This window comes from Haematobia irritans, chromosome 3 (genome assembly GCF_050003625.1).
Source record: "Haematobia irritans isolate KBUSLIRL chromosome 3, ASM5000362v1, whole genome shotgun sequence".
Taxonomy (NCBI): Eukaryota; Metazoa; Arthropoda; class Insecta; order Diptera; family Muscidae; genus Haematobia; species Haematobia irritans.
This window is the reverse complement of record NC_134399.1, coordinates 64,759,988-64,777,659: the sequence shown is the minus strand read 5'-3', so window position 1 is coordinate 64,777,659 and position 17,672 is coordinate 64,759,988. Positions and strand designations below refer to the sequence as shown.

General features: G+C 35.6%; 1 non-coding gene across 1 annotated transcript; it reads left to right on the top strand.

Moving 5' to 3' along the window:
- Positions 1-2,605: 2,605 nt before the first annotated feature.
- On the top strand, positions 2,606-2,677 carry TRNAH-GUG (transfer RNA histidin (anticodon GUG)). The gene has a single exon. It is a non-coding gene; the product is annotated as a tRNA-His (tRNA).
- Positions 2,678-17,672: the final 14,995 nt, after the last annotated feature.

Sequence of the window (17,672 nt, the reverse complement as noted above, 5' to 3'; positions counted from 1 at the left end):
GGAAATCGATATTTCGATGTGTTACACACGGAATGACAAACTTATTATACCCCCATCACCATTCTATGGTGGTGGGTATAAAAAGATAAATAACTAAACGTATAGACTTTTCTATTGAAATATTATTTCAACAGTTTACTCGTATTTAGCTGGAAATATTATTGAATTGCTTGTAACCAGAGAATGAAGCCGACCCATTTTGGTCGGCGGTGTCTAAATTTTTGCCTCCGGCGGTGGCGGCTAAGCCGATAAAAAATTGTCTATTCGGCGGCGCAAAATTATCTATTATAAAATCAATTTAAAGTTTTCGAAATTGTAATGAGATTAGTTGTACAACCAATCTTACAATCAAATTCACTTTTCATTCCTTTCATCCAGAGAATGAAGCCGCCGATTTCAGTCGCCGCCGGTCATTTTTTGCCAGTCGACGCCGCCGCCGAATATGTCGGCTCATCACGACTCAAATTTAGCCGCCAATTAATCAAAAATATTAGTTTAAATCAAAAAACTTTATTAATAATTGTAGTAATTTTAGTCAAAATTTTGAGCCTTTCACCCCCAATCAATCTATTTCAAAGTGGTATAATAATTTTGCAAACATTTACCTCAGAAAATTTGAATGAAATGTAAATTTGATTGTAAGATTGATTGTACAACTAATCTCATTACCATTCGAATAACTTCAAATTGATTTTATAATGGATAATTGTCCGCCGCCGAAGAGACTTATTTATATCGGCTTAGCCGTCAAGCCGCCGCCGACAAAAATGGGTCGGCTTCATTCTCTGCTTTCATCATAGACCAAGAAAATATAGATGAATCAATGATGATGGAAATCTGATTGAATTCTGAAAAATTCTTCCAAGTTAATGAAATCGTCTTTAAATTTTGGGGTTTGTATCTTGATTACAAAGCAAAAAAGCGTTAAAACATGGTTTTATTTAAAACATAGAATAATTTCTACTTGAAGTCGAGTCTGAATTTGGAAATTTAAGTTGTTTTTAATGAACTTTGATAGCACGTGATGAAAACACGGCCGTACATCAAACCATCTTGCAGTCTAAAGAGCTTTGCCCAAATAAATTTTACAAATATACTTGTCCTCTGTTGGTTAAACTACTCATGTAGTTTAGTGAACGCATTGTTTTAATCTGAAATCAAAATAACAAACATAAAAATTAATTTTGAAAGCGATTTAATTTCAAATCGTATCATGGCTAGAAAATCGGAAAATTGAAGTATATGCACATTGAGTAATTGAAATTGTGTAATTGAAATCCGGGATTTTGTGAAAGATTCGGGACACTTCCTGGAGACAAAATTCCGGGATAAATCAGGCGAATCCCGACCATCTGACAAGCCTATGGGTTTTTGCTACATTATATGCGTTTTTTTATTACGTGACATGTGCTTATATCCGATACCTACTGTATGTTATTAACCCTCTGTAGCTGATGTCGTAGTCTGACAGACACCGCAAAATAAATTTTCATGCGTCTATTCGATCTCTCCGCTCTCAGTACATTTTCTCTTTATTTTAAAATATGACCAAAAACTGTTTGATCAGAAATGTTAGCGTAGGATATCACTTTAGAAATGAGGTCTGCTGGACCCCACGACCAGAGAATGAAGCCGACGAGTCGCGCCGCCGATTTTAGCCGTCGCCGACCCGTTTTTATCAGTCGACGCCGCCGCCGAATATGTCGACTCATCTCGACTCAAATTTAGCCGCCAATTAATCTAAAATATTGATTTATATCAGAAAAATTTAATAATATTTGTTATAGTTTTTGCCAAAATTTTGAACTTTCCACTTTCAATCAATTAGTATCAAGTTGCTATAATAGTTTTACAAAAATGTAGCTCAAAAAATTTGAATGAAATGTAAATTTGATTGTAAGATTGGTTGTACAACTAATCTCATTACAATTCGGAAAACTTAAAATTGATTTTATAATAGATAATTTTGCGCCGCCGAACAGACAATTTTTTATCGGCTTAGCCGTCAAGCCGCCGCCGACAAAAATGGGTCGGCTTCATTCTCTGCCCACGACAGTTATATTGTTAAAATTAGCTACAGAGGGTTAACTTCATAATCTTCCCCCATGTCCTCTGCAAATAAAATATTGCATCTTTGTCTAGACACCACCCATAACCTTCCCTGAACATTTCAAGTCTTTCCCGCTACCGGAATATAACAATTTCTGGTAGTGTAATATTTTTTTTACTGTGTACTTTCTTCGGTCGTAAACCAGAATGTTTTTTTTTTATTTTACAAATCTATATTAGCCAGCTTTCACCTTTTCAAAGCACGACAACAATGGATATGACCGCATAACATAATGAAGTACTTGTGTTTATGTGGATGAGTGTATCATATCGCTAGTGGCTGGCGTTTGTGTTTTTTTTTGTATCACCCCTCAAACCGTCAGGCGAGTTGTGTTGAAGCAGTGAATACCATGAGTGAGTTGTCAGTGGAAAAACTTTTGGTCTGCTGTAAGCTTTACGAAAGAAAAGCTTTTTTAGTACATATTGCGCATGATTCAAAAACGCTGCTGCTTTGTTATATGAGCTTTTAACAACATGAATCATTACGCCTTCGGTAGCCGTGATCGTCTAGTGGTTAGGACCCTACGTTGTGGCCGTAGTAACCCAGGTTCGAATCCTGGTCACGGCAATGTTGAAATAAACATTGTCACGGAGAAGGTTGTGTTTTTTATACTTTCTTTTTTTACCCTCCACCATAGGAAGGGGGTATATTAACTTTGTCAATCCGTTTGTAATACATCGAAATATTGCTCTAAGACCCCATAAAGTATATATATTCTGGGTCGTGGTGAAATTCTGAGTCGATCTGAGCATGTCCGTCCGTCCGTCCGTCTGTTGAAATCACGCTAACTTCCGAATAGAGGTGTGCACGTGACACGAAATTGTCGTGACTCACGAAAATTTTCGTGATTCGTGCGTGAGTCGTGAGTCACGCTCATGACAACAGCGTGAGTGTGAGTGAGCGTGATTAACAAACCAAAATGTCATGCGTGAGCGTGAGTCACGAAAATAATATCTTCGTGAGTGTGCGTGAGTAACGAATTACACTCACGACAATATTCCTGCTCACCAACATAAAACGCTTAAGAGTTAAATTCAATTACAATTCTAGTGACACCTGAGATGTTAAGAGTTTAATAACACTTTTGATTTTAATAATGGTCATGTTTTCAGACACTTCGGTAAGGTAAATTAATTATAAAATTATTCGTGTAACGATATTTTTCGTGATTCACGGTATTTTTCGTGAGTCACGGTATTTTTTGTGAGTCACGACGTTTTCGTGCGTGAGTGTGCGTGAATACAAATTTTCTTTTCTTGAGTGTGCGTGAGCGTGAGTCCTACCAAAAAATATCGTGCGTGAGTGTGCGTGAGCGTGAGTAAACTATTACTCACGTGCACACCTCTACTTCCGAACCAAACAAGCTATCGACTTGAAACTTGGTACAAGTAGTTGTTATTGATGTAGGTCGGATGGTATTGCAAATGGGTCATATCGGTCCACTTTTACGTATAGCCCCCATATAAACGAACCCCCAAATTTGGCTTGCCGATCCTCTAAGAGAAGCAAATTTCATCCGATCCTGCTGAAATTTTGTACATGTTATTAGTATATGGTCTCTAACAACCATGCAAAAATTGGTCCACATCGGTCTATAATTATATATAGCCCCCATATAAACCGATCACCAGATTTGACCTCCGGAGCCTCGTGGAAGAGCAAAATTCATCCGATCCGGTTGAAATTAGGTACATGGTGTCAGCATATGATCTCTAATAACCATGCCAAAATTGGTCCACATCGGTCCATAATTAGATATAGCCCCCATATAAACAGATCACGCGATTTGGATTGCCGAGCCTCTAAGAGAAGCAAATTTCATCCGATCCGGCTGAAATTTGGTACATGGTGTTAGTATATGGTCTGTAACAACCATGCAAAAATTGGTCCACATCGGTCCATAATTATATATAGCCCCCATACAAACCGATCACCAGATTTGACCTCCGGAGCCTCGTGGAAGAGCAAAATTCAACCGATTCGGTTGAAATTTGGTACATGGTGTTAATATATGGCCTGAAACGCCCATGCAAAAATTGGTCGAAATCGGTCCATAATAATATATAGCCCCCATATAAACCGATCCCCAGATTTGACCTCCGGTGCGTTTGGAGAAGCAAAATTCATCCGATCTGGCTGAAATTTGATACGTGGTGGTAGTTGATGATATTTAACAACCATGCCAAAAGTGGTCCATATCAGTCCATAATCATATATAGCGCCCATATAAACCGATCCCGAGATTTGGTTTTGGAGCCTCTTGGAGGAGCAAATTTCATCCGAGTTGAAATTTGGTACATTGTGCTAGTATATGGCCGTTAACAATCATGCCTTACTAGGTCCATATCGGTCTATAGTTATATATAGCCCTCAGATAAAGCGATCCCCAATCACACAAAAAGTGGTCCATATCAAGTGCATAATTCTATATAGCCCCCATATAAGCGACCCCCGTGTATCAATTCTGGCTCTCTACGTACCGTGCAAATGGACTTTTTGCACGATTCGTAATTATTAGTAGACTTAACTATACATAACTTTTTTGTCTAATATATACCACGTATGGACTAACATACAATTTAGAAAACGATGTTAAGAAGTTTTAAGATACCACAGCCCAAGTAATTCGATTGTGAATGCCAGTCTTTCGTAGAAGTTTCTACGCAATCCATGGTGGAGGGTACATAAGATTCGGCCTGGCCGAACTTACGCCCGTATATACTTGTTAATTCTTAAGCCTAATACTAGATGTCTGCATCGAATAACTTTTCACTACATATATGCAATTCGCTGTCGAATATAGTACATACACTGTTTTTCTCTCAGAGCGCAAGTAGTGAGGTGAAGAGAACACTTGCTTGCAGCGTTGCCACAATGAATTTTTATTTTGCCCCAACATTTTTCCAAATTTGGACCAAAATTCGTAGCAGCGGACCATTTTTCCAATTTAAATTAAATTAAAATTTTACGTCGATAGGGAATTTTTTTTCTATTCAAAATTTTTATTTCTAAAAAAAATTTTATTTTTTAGGTACATGGTGTCATTTCTATAGAAAGTTATCGCAAAATTTTATTTCTGTACAAAATTTTATTTCTATAGAAAATGTTGTTAAAATTCTATTTCTACAGAAAATTTTGCCAAAATTTTATTTCAATATAAAATTTTGAAAAAATTATCGATTTGATGAAAATGGACCAAAATCAACCAAACCGACCATCGGACCAAATTTAAAAATTAATATTTTTTGGACCCATTTTGGTCCGATCGGACCAAAATGGCAACCCTGCTTGCTTGTCAAATACCTCCAAGTACTTATCCGAAACAATATGTGTTCCGAAAAAAAGGAACAATAAAAATGTAAGTACTTGAGAAAAAGTACAACATAGATTCTCTTCACTTCACGTGGTACCACAAGTATTTCTCAGTTATGTGCGAAGCAAGACTTTCCATTATTATTAATCATATATATGTATGTATGTCAGATATTTCATATATTTACGTATGTCACACACATACCTTAACGTTTGCCGTTCTTTATATCAAACCGAAAAATGGTTGTCCATTTTGTCCAACTAACTGCAGCAATATAAAACAGCTAATCTATATAAAGTATGTTTGTTTATTTGTTTGTTTGTGTGGTCCGGGTAAGCTCGGAAACGGCTGAACCATTTTACTTGAAACTTTCAGAGATCGTAGGGGGCACTCATGTGGTGAAAATAGGGTACCATTGTTTTACACCTTGTCGTGAACCTTTGTCCGACTTTTTGAAAATTGGACCAAATTTGACCGATTTGCTTGAAATTGCATTGAAGGTTCAGGTTGGCATCTAGACAAAGATCCGCTACTTTGTTTTTCGATATTTGATCGGGGAGGGGGTCCTCCCCTTTGTCCGACTTTTTTTTAAAGTACAGTGAAAACAAAACTGGAGTTATGAAATTTATATCAGGTTCCTGATTTTTTTTTAATATTTGGTAGGGGAAAAATAAAAGACATAGGGAGACATGCACTTCTCCTTAAGCACATACAGAGAAACAATTAAAACTTTTCCAATTTACTTGAAATTTACAGAGGACGTGGAAGAGGTTGGTTGGTTTAGTATAGCTTCCACATAGACCGATCTCCAGATTTAACTCCTTGGGCTTCTAGAATCCGTCCGTCTGTCCATGTATTTGTTGTTCACAGGATTCCGGTCGCAATTATTAACCGATTTTGATGAAATTTGGTACAGGGAGTTTTTTGGGAACAAGGACGAACGCTATTGAATTTGGAAGAAATCGGATCAAATTTAGATATAGCTCCCATATATATGTATCGCCCGATTTCGACAAATGGGGTCACGTTGCGTTTGTTTTCAAACGGATCGTCACCAAATTTGGCAAAAGATAATCTTTCTCATCGTTCTTTAAGTCTGCAAAATTTCATCTAAATCGGTTCAGATTTAGATATAGCTCCCATATATATGTATCGCCCGATTTTCCCAAATTTGTCCATAAAAACCTTATTTATTAAGCGATCTTACTAAAACTTGGCTTACTCTAATAGTTTATGGTACTGACAATATGTTCTAAAAATAATCGAAATCGGTTCAGATTTAGATATAGCTCCCATATATATGTATCGCCCGATTTTACCAAATTTGGCCGTAAAACCCTTATTTATCAACCGATTGTGCTCAAAGTTGGCTAAATATAATCTTCTATACCTCTTACTGTATGTGCGCAATTTCATCGAAATCGGTTTAGATTTAGATATAGCTCCCATATATATGTATCGCCCGATTTGGTCAAATTTGGCCGTAAAACCCTTATTTATCAACCGATCGTAACCAAAGTTGGCTAAATGTAATCTTCTATAGCACTAACTGTATGTGCAAAATTTCATCGAAATCGGTTCAAATTTAGATATAGCTCCCATACATATTTATCGTCCGATTTTGAAAAATTTGCCCCTAATAACCTTATTTTTGACCATAGGGGCCTCATTTATTAACTGATCGTACTCAAATTTTACACAATGTGACCTTCTGTGGTATCAATCATACCTGCAAAATATTATACAAATTGGTTCAGATTTAGATATAGGTCCCATATATATGCATCGCTCGATTTTGTCATATTTGGTCATAATACTCTTATTTATTAAACTATGTTATTCAAATTTCAAATTTTGATGTACTAGCTGATCGTATTTAGACTTTCATGTAGCTCTTACATAAATCTATTGCCCTATTTGCAGAAATTTGGATTTATTACCCACAACTAATTGACCGATTTCCTCTTTTTTAATAATGGACTCAATATTAGAGGCATACTAACTCTTTTCGTGCAAAATAAACCATAGCTCGTAATATTAGACATTTCTGCTCAGATTGTGACAAGACACCCATAAACATGTACCCCCCTTTATGTTCTCCAAAACCTATACCAATGATACCCCACAAATGCTTAAGTTTACTAATTCAGTAGGGGTGGTTTAGGGTATGATATAGTCGGCCCCGTCCGACTTTCTACTTTACTCACTTGTTTATTTCATAAAATTGAATAAAAAACAAGTAAGGAAAGTCTAAAGTCGGGCGGGGCCGACTATATTATACCCTGCACCACTTTGTAGATCAAATTTGGCACACATGACTATATTACTAATTGTACTCCTAGTGCAAAATTTCAACCAAATTGGGACAAAACTCTGGCTTCTGGGGCCATATAACTCCATATCGGGCGAAACATATATATGGAAGCTATATCTAAATCTGAACCGATTTCAATCACATTTGGCACACATGACTATACTATCAATTGTACTCCTTGCGCAAAATTTCACGCTAATCGGGATAAAACTCTGGCTTCTGGGTCCATATAAGTGCATATCGGGCGAAAGATATATATGGGAGCTATATCTAAATCTGAATCGATTTCAACCAAATTTGGCACGCATAGCTACAATGTTAAATCTACTCCCTGTGCAAAATTTCAACCAAATTGGTCCAAAACTCTGGCTTTTAGGACCATATTAGTCCATATCGGGCGAAAGATATATATGAGAGCTATATCTAAATCTGAACCGATTTCAATCAAATTTTGCACACTTGACTATACTACTAATTGTACTACTAGTGCAAAATTTCAACCAAATTCGGCCAAAAATCTGGCTTCTGGGGCCATATAAGTCCATATCGGGCGAAAGATATATATGGGAACTATATCTAAATCTGAACCGATTTCAATCAAATTTTGCACACTTGACTATACGACTAAGTGTTATGTTTGTACAAAATTTCAAGCAAATCGGTATAAAACTCTGGCTGCTGGGTCCATATTAGTGCATATCGGGCGAAAGATATATATGGGAGCTATATCTAAATCTGAACCGATTTCTTCCAAAATCAATAGGGTTCTATTCTGACCCAAATTAGGCACATGTGCCAAATTTGAAGGCGATTGGACTTAAATTGCGACCTAGACTTTGATCACAAAAATGTGTTCACAGACAGACGGACGGACAGACGGACATGGTTATATCGACTCAGGGACCCACCCTGAGCATTATTGCCAAAGACACCATGTGTCTATCTCGTCTCCTTCTGGGTGTTACAAACATATGCACTAACTTATAATACCCTGTTCCACAGTGTGGCGCAGGGTATAATTAGACATCAAAATAACTTGACAATCAATTTATAATAAAGCAACTAAAAGTAGTTCCACACTTTACCAAGCAAAAAAATTGTGAGTTGTTCTAAAGGCACAACTTTAAAAGTACTTCCAAAAATGTCCTCAATTGTTTTAACTCCGCAGGAAGTTTTTTTACTTTCATATTTTAATGTGTAATTTTTTGTTTTCTTTTTTTTTCAAATAGTTTAAAAAAAGAGTAAGAATAAATAAATTGGTCCAAATTATTCAAATTTTGCCACAAAACTGATAGATCCATTAAAAATCATAAAAACAATATAAAAATTATTTATTTGGAAAAATATCACAAAAATTTTTAATTCACATTCAAAACACTGAATTCGGATCTCACCTTAAGAAGTGATGCCAATGCATTGCAACGGCTGATGAAACGGTGGACATTTGTCCTATGACAAGCTCATATTACATTCATTGCTTTTCCGCCAATTTTGCACCACTTTTAGACCCAAAAAGAACATTTTCACTACTTTTTTCGAGACGCTTTTTCACAGCATTATTAAGATATTAATTTATGAAAGAATAGTTTTAATATCAATTACTATTTTTTTAATTAAATTGACTAAACTAAATCAATCATAAGTTCAACCACAGCTTTATTTCATAAATATCTGACTTCAAACATTGCCTTCGGCAACTGCTACCACAACCCAAGTAATTCGATTGTTCATGAAAGTCTTTAGCGGAACTTTGTGCGATTCTATATACACGTTTAATTTTTATAAAAATTAAAAAAACTATTGACATTTATTGAAAAATGGAAAGTCATAAATAGAGTTTCAAATTCTGGGGGGCTAAAATTTTTCTGGGGGGTCTAAGCCCCCTCCCCCCTATCTATAAACGATAAAGCATGTTGTCCGATTTCTTTGAAAGAATTCAAATCTTTTCGAATTTGTTTTCAAACAAAACAAGCACAGTTATAATGATTTTTCTTGGTCCCATACTATTTTATTATTTTTAATAGCTCCTATTCTTTTTTTCATCTCAATCACTACGTTTATGTTCTGTTTGTGGCGACTTTTTGCTCATTAACACACACCCACACGCTCACAAAAAATCGCTTCTGTAACATATACTCCCAAACATATTTTGCTTCAAGCATATACATTTTTGGGTATTGCCCAAACATTTATATGTTTGATCTCTTCCAATATATAATATGTTTGAAAGCATATTGGTCTAAACGATATATGTTTGGGTAGTCTAAGTTCCAAACATTTTGTATTTTTGCATCCAAATCCAATAATGTTGTCTTCCAAAAAACAATATGTTATTATATGAACATGTAATATGTTTGGAAGCATTTTGCACCCAAAGTTTTTATATGCTTAAAAAAAATTCTCAAAATTTTATTTATTTATTTATATATTTACAATCATAATGAATTATGAAAATAAACAGGTAATATAGGTGCTAACAACATAGGTTTTCGACCTGAATGCTCAAAATTTTGTTTCTGCCCAATTGTATAAGTTAACACCAGCCATATGCACATCAGACACACGATATAGCAACAACAACATCAACAGACAACATCAACAGACAACAGGTAAAGTGGGACAATGCTGAGTGGACAGTTCCCACAGATTGGGCAATGCGAGGAAATGACCGCTACACGCGCGGATATACGATATCCAACTCAGCATAATGTGTAGCTATAAGATTAGGTAATTTTAAGTATGTAGAGTTAGTTAGTTTCCAACTGGCAATTAATAAAGAAGGTTGTTTCAAACTTTAAGTTTGAATCAACAAAAAAATATTTTTTTAAAATTTTTAAAATAAACTAATTTAATTGGCGCCCGAGCGGGTAGGGACCGGTAGGTTCGCGGAAAAAGTCCTTCGAAAAATAAGGACTCGACGAAGTTATAAATCTTCTAAGTGACGTTTCCCAATGGGCCTCCTATAGCCCCATGTAAGTGGACAAAAAAAGGAAATAACGGTCGTCCGTGAAAAAAAAATACCTACTGCCCTGCAAACCCGAAAAAAAACACAAAAAAAAAAAAAAAATTTATGTGAAGAAAGAGGCCCCCTAGTAACTTCATTGTAAACGGGACGGTTGTTATAATACGCCAGCCGCTTCACGGTAGACTAAGTGTTCGACATAAAACTAAAAAAATTAATTAAGTGAGAACAGAAAAATACAAATAGTGAAAATAATAAGTGAAAAATAAATATAATAATTGTAAAGAACCAAATTCTAATATTTAAATTGAGCTAAGAACAAAAAGTGTAAAATTAACAAGAAATTAAACATAAGCTTTTAAGTGGAAAAAAATATATAAATCCAAATCATTAACAGTCAAGAACATAAATATTGAAATTGTGAAAATTAATTAAGAAATAGTGAAAATAATTAACAATCAAACTTAAAAAACTAAAGAAAATAAAATAATAAACAACAAGACAACAATAATAAAATCCTTAAAGGTCAACAGCAGCAGCACGAAGCAACAAAATCTGGATCAAACAACAGCAGCAGCAGGAAGCAGCAAACACTGGAACATGATTTTTTTATTGTAAGCCTTATTTTTTATTATTATTATTATTCTAATTGTTTGAAAATCCAAGAAAATTTACGTAAAGTCTTATTTATGTTATAATCGGAAAAGTAAAAAAAATTCTGTAAACTAAAGAAAATTACAATTGAGTTATAGTTAAAAAAAATATATATATTGAGCAATTAAAAAATATATTATTTAACTCGCGTTATATTCAGAAAAAAAATAATAAAATATAAAAATGTCAAACCCAAGTAGTAGCCTTATTAGACCCCCCGTCTTGAGCTCCTCAATTCCCCAACCTCCTTCGATTCCTTCACAACCATCTACCTTATCTCCTCAACAGTTGACATCGACAATTACGGAAATTGTCCAGAACGTTTTGGAAACTCGGTTCCAAAATGTATTCCAAACTACTGCGAATACTGACTTTTCAAAATTTTCGGATCAAGCCATTGATCCCGCGCATGTGAACGATTTCACTGGACTAGACAAAATCCCTGATGTGGTTCGCTGTTTGCGAGAATTCTCTGGAAATCCAGAAGAATTCAATTCCTGGAGGAAAAGTGTGGATCGGGTTCTCCAGATCTACGAGCCTATTAGGGGCACCTCTAAATACTATGGCATTTTAAACACGATTCGAAATAAGATTACAGGCAGTGCGGATACTGCTCTGGAGTCTTATAACACTCCGTTGAATTGGAAGGCAATTTCAAAGTGCCTCACCCTTCATTTCGCGGATAAACGGGATATTCGAACATTGGAATACCAAATGATTTCCTTGGTTCAAGGCAATCAAACTGTACAAGACTTTTATCAAAAAGTCTACACTCATTTATCCTTGATTCTGAATAAAATTGGTTCAATGGATTTAGCCGATGAACCATTACAACTTTTGACTCAGACTTACCGAGACAAGGCGCTCGATACATTTGTAAGAGGCCTCAAAGGAGATTTAGCACGTCTTCTAGGTATGAAAGAGCCGACGGACTTGCCACAAGCCCTTCATTTATGTCTAAAATTGGAGAATCAGGATTTCCGCTCCAACTATGCGAGTAAAATCCCACAAGAAACGCGATACGTGCCGAGGAAAAATGTTCAGCACAAGGACCATCCTGGTCACCGAACCTTTTTCCCTCAGCTGGCTCACATTCCGCAGCCACAAACGAGTGTTTATAGAAATAATAATTTTTCGCTTTATAATCCAGTACCCCAAACAACTGCTTTCCGAAACACTAATTTTTCTCATAGACCTGTTCAAAATTTTTATAATGGATATCAAAATATACCTCTACAACCTCAATTTGTACCCCCGCGTCCATTCGCGCCTAAACCTCAAGCAAGACCGGAGCCAATGGAAGTAGACCCCAGCTTGCGCTCAAATAGGATAAATTATATGAATAGACCAAATCCAAATGATTTCCAAGGAAAAAGACCAGCTTCGCTAGGTTTCCAAAATCCTACTAGCAAAGTACAGCGGAACTTCCATTTGGAAACCAATAACACGCCTGAAGAGATGAGCTACTACAGCCATCCGCCGAGTAATGTTGAACCTAGTTACCAACCCGTGTATAATAATTCATACGAGGTACAAGAATATTTCCAGCAGATTCCACAGGAATCCGTCACATTAGCAAATCAACAGGATCAACCGGATGACTTTAGCGATTTACATTTTTTAGGTTAACCGACTCCTCGCTGCCCTACGTTAAATGCAAATCGAGGAGTGGAGAAATTCTTAACATCCTTATAGACACCGGGTCTACAAAAAATTATATTCAGGCAACACTACCTTCTAAAATAATCCCGAATGAGGAATCATTTTTTGCAAAATCAGTCGCAGGCCAAATAGAAATAACCCACCATACTTTTATTAATTTATTCAACGTTCGAGACATTAATCTGAAATTTTACATTTTACCCACGTTGACGTCCTTTCATGGGATATTAGGACACGATAGCCTTAAAGAACTAGGAGCAGTTATGCATTTGAAGGAAAACTATATGACAATTAGTAATGGTACGAGGATAAAATTATTTCAAAAGACGACACAAGCAGTAAACGCGATAGACGTAAAAGACGACCATATGACTAAAGACCAAAAGGAAAAATTAGGTAGGTTAATATCGAAAGTACCAAATCTTTTCGCTGAACCTGATAGGAAGTTAACGTTCACGACAAAGGTAATAGGCGAAATTCGTACAAAGAATGATACTCCAGTTTATACACGATATTACCCATACCCAATGTCCCTAAAATCAGAAGTTGAAAAGCAGGTCCAAGAACTGCTTAAGGATGGAATTATTAGACCATCACGGTCTCCGTATAATTCACCTGTCTGGATTGTGCCAAAAAAACCTGACTCACAGGGTAACAAACAGTACAGGCTAGTAACAGATTATAGGAAACTTAACTCAGTTACTATAGCGGACAGATACCCAATTCCGGACATCACTGAAGTCCTTGCGCAGTTAGGAAGTAACACTTTTTTTTCGGTGCTTGATTTGAAAAGCGGCTTCCATCAGATCCCGCTAAAAGAATCCGATATAGAAAAGACAGCCTTTTCCATCAATAATGGAAAGTACGAATACACTAGATTGGCCTTTGGCTTGAAAAATGCCCCGTCAATCTTCCAAAGGGCATTAGACGACATTCTCCGCGAATGCATTGGTGTATTCTGTTACGTTTACATTGACGATATTATTGTATTTAGTAAATCTGAAAATGAACACATTCAGCATCTGGAAGAAGTCTTTCAGACACTTGAGGATGCCAATATGAAAGTTCAATTGGACAAATGTCATTTTTTCAAAAAATCTGTAGAATTCTTAGGCTTCATTATTTCCTCTGAAGGAATCACCACGAATCCTGCAAAAACAGAGGCTATTTCTAAATTTCCGCCCCCCACAACTTTGAAAGAATTAAGATCTTTCCTAGGTCTGTCGGGTTACTATCGAAGATTTATTCAGGACTATGCGAAACTTGCGAAACCCCTAACATCTCTTTTAAGAGGGGAGGAAGGACGTGTGTCCAAAAATCAATCAAAATCCATAAGAATAAATCTTGATTCAGAAGCTTTGGCCGCCTTTCAAAAAATAAAATCTACCCTTGTATCAAGAGACATAATATTGACATACCCAGATTTTACTAAAGACTTTGACTTGACCACCGACGCATCGAATTTTGCTATTGGTGCAGTTCTTTCACAAGAGGACAAGCCAATAATGTTCATTTCAAGAACATTAAGCAAAACAGAAGAGAATTATGCCACAAATGAAAAAGAAATGCTGGCAATTATATGGGCTTTAAATTCACTTAGGAACTACCTATACGGTACAGCTAAGGTGAATATTTTTACCGACCACCAGCCCCTTACCTATGCGTTGAGCAATAAAAACAACAACAGTAAGATGAAAAGATGGAAAGCCATCTTGGAAGAGTACAACTACAAGTTGCACTATAAACCAGGAAAGGCAAATGTGGTAGCAGATGCTATGTCACGTATTCCCAATGTTCCTGTGAATACTTTAACGTCTAGTGTACATAGTGATGAAAGCTCGTCACAAAATCTTATTTACTCTGTCAATGTACCCATTAATGCATTCAAGAATCAAATCCTTCTGGAAACAAATGATTCTGAATCTTCGTATCAGTTCAAAATTATTTTTCCAACTTACCATAGACACATAATTACAGAACAAAATTTCAATTCGGACAATTTGGTAAAAATTCTAAAACGTTATTTAAATCCATCCGTAATAAACTGTATTAAGACCACCGAAGATACGATGGGAAAAATACAGGAAATTTACCCACTCCACTTTAGCAGCTATAAGATAAGATTTTCCCAAGTACAGGTTGAAGACGTCACCAACGACCAAAAACAGCAGGACATAATCTCGAGAACACACAATCGAGCACACAGAAATGCTCGAGAAAACAAAATACAGATTATCGAAAAATATTACTTTCCATCGATGAATCGTAAAATTGTGAAACTAATAAAAAATTGCGCAATATGTAGAGAAAACAAATATGACCGTCACCCGGTTAAGCCAAAAATTCAGGCAACTCCCATTCCAAAATTTCCGGGACAAATTGTGCATTTAGATATTTTCATTACCGATAATCACAGAGTTCTCACTGCCGTAGATAAGTTTTCTAAATTTGCAGTGACTAAGGTAATCAAGTCTAGAGCAGCCGAGGATATTAGGCAACCGCTAAGAGACATTTTATTTTTTCTCATACCCGAAAGCATTATTATTGATAATGAAAAATCTTTTAACTCTGCCTCGATCAACCACATGGTCGAAAATGAACTTGGCATAGAAGTTTATAGGATACCTCCCTATACAAGCACTTCAAATGGGCAAGTGGAGCGTTTCCATTCGACATTGCAGGAAATAATGCGTTGTCTGAAGTCGGAAAGGGCTCACAATACTTTTGAAGAGTTATTGGAGAGATCTGTGAAAGAGTATAATTTGTCTGTGCATTCTACAACAGGAAGGAAACCTGTCGAAGTACTATTTGGAAGAAGGGTTAGCAGTGACCCAGCGCAACTTGAAAATTTCCGAAATGAGACTATACAGAAATTACAGGAAAAACAGACGCAAGACCTTGCTTACCATAATCGCAAAAGAAGTCCATTTAAAATGTACTCAGAAGGAGAAGAAATTTATGTCAAAATTAATAAAAGGACTGGAAATAAATTAACACCTAAATATAGAAAGGAAATTGTCTCCTCGAACGGAAACTCAACAGTAAAGACTAAATCTGGACGAACAGTACACAAAGGACTAATAAAGACGTGATATTTTGTTTCTAATTATTACAGGTTAATATTGACGATATGCAGAGCCGAAGTCGAGATTCTAGACTACACGTCAACACACCTAATACTGATCAATAACGGACAAACTAAAATACGAGACGGAACATTTCGAATAATCCACACAATAGACCTTGACTCCTATGACAGTTTTTTACACCAAACCCAAACCTATGTTGAGAAAAGTATCCCGAAATCCAATCCTTTTTATCCTGTTTTAACTCAAGAAATATCCCAAACCTTTGACCTAATTCAAAATATTATACCCTTATCCAGTAGTAAAAATAATTATAATAATAGTAATAGTATAAGAAAAAAAAGATCAATAAATTTAATCGGAACAGCGTGGAAATATATAGCTGGTACCCCAGATTTTGATGATTTTGAAGATCTAAAATTTAATATAAATGATTTGAACGAAAATAATAATAGGCAAATAATAATAAATCAAAATGTTATTGAGAGACTAAACAATGTAAGCGAAGTAATTAATAGAATGTCGAATGCCATAGGCAAGGACAAATATTTAATAAATGAAATAACGATAAATTTACAGAATCGCGTAAGAATGATAAAAGAAGAATTAGTTAATATTAATTACGCCATACAATGGGCAAAAAGTGGAATAATAAACTCATTAATCTTGAATAAAATTGAAATTAAATTAGCTATGGAAAAACTAAAGGAAGAAAATATGCCATTCAGAACAGTAGAAGAGGCGGTGGAATACGCCGAAGTGAAAATTATGTATAACAACTCAACTATTTTGTATCTTATTAAAATTCCCTTAACAAATAAAAAAATATATGAAAACTTTATAATACGACCAGTTAAGAAAAATAATAAAATTATAAAATTACCCTTCAAAGAAATAATTAAAAACAATAATGAAATGCACGGAATAAAAAATAAATGTTTAGATTATAATGTAGTTAAAATATGTAACACTATTGACATAATTGATATAAGCAACGATCCCTGCATCCCTCGCATCATCAATAGTCAAAAATCCTCATGCACCTACACCAATAGTCAACACATCCCACAAATAGAAAATTTAAACCAAGGAGTAATTTTATTAAACGATTACAATGATTCTATTCTAATAAATGAAGCGAAACGCAATCTGGCTGGCACGTTCTTAATCAAATTCATGAATTCTACAATCACCGCACAAGGGAAAATGTACCGTAATCTAGAAGCCCCAAAAGTAAAAATCATTTCTGCTATGCTTCAACCCACACCTGAAGAAGAAAACCTTGAAAACCTGCTAACAATAGAAAGCTTGAATGAGCTCCACCTAAACAACACACATGAATTACAGACGATTAAGCTCGGAACAGTTATAAATGGATCTTCAACTATTATATTGATACTCCTGGCTTCTATCATTGGATTCATCATTCTAAGGGCATCCAAGACCTCACCCAATATGAACAGGACCATTGCGAACAAACAAGAAATTCAATTCCCCAATGCACCCACAGTCATTTTAGCCAATAGAACTCCATCCAATTTACGATTGAATGATATCCCATATTTTTGAAG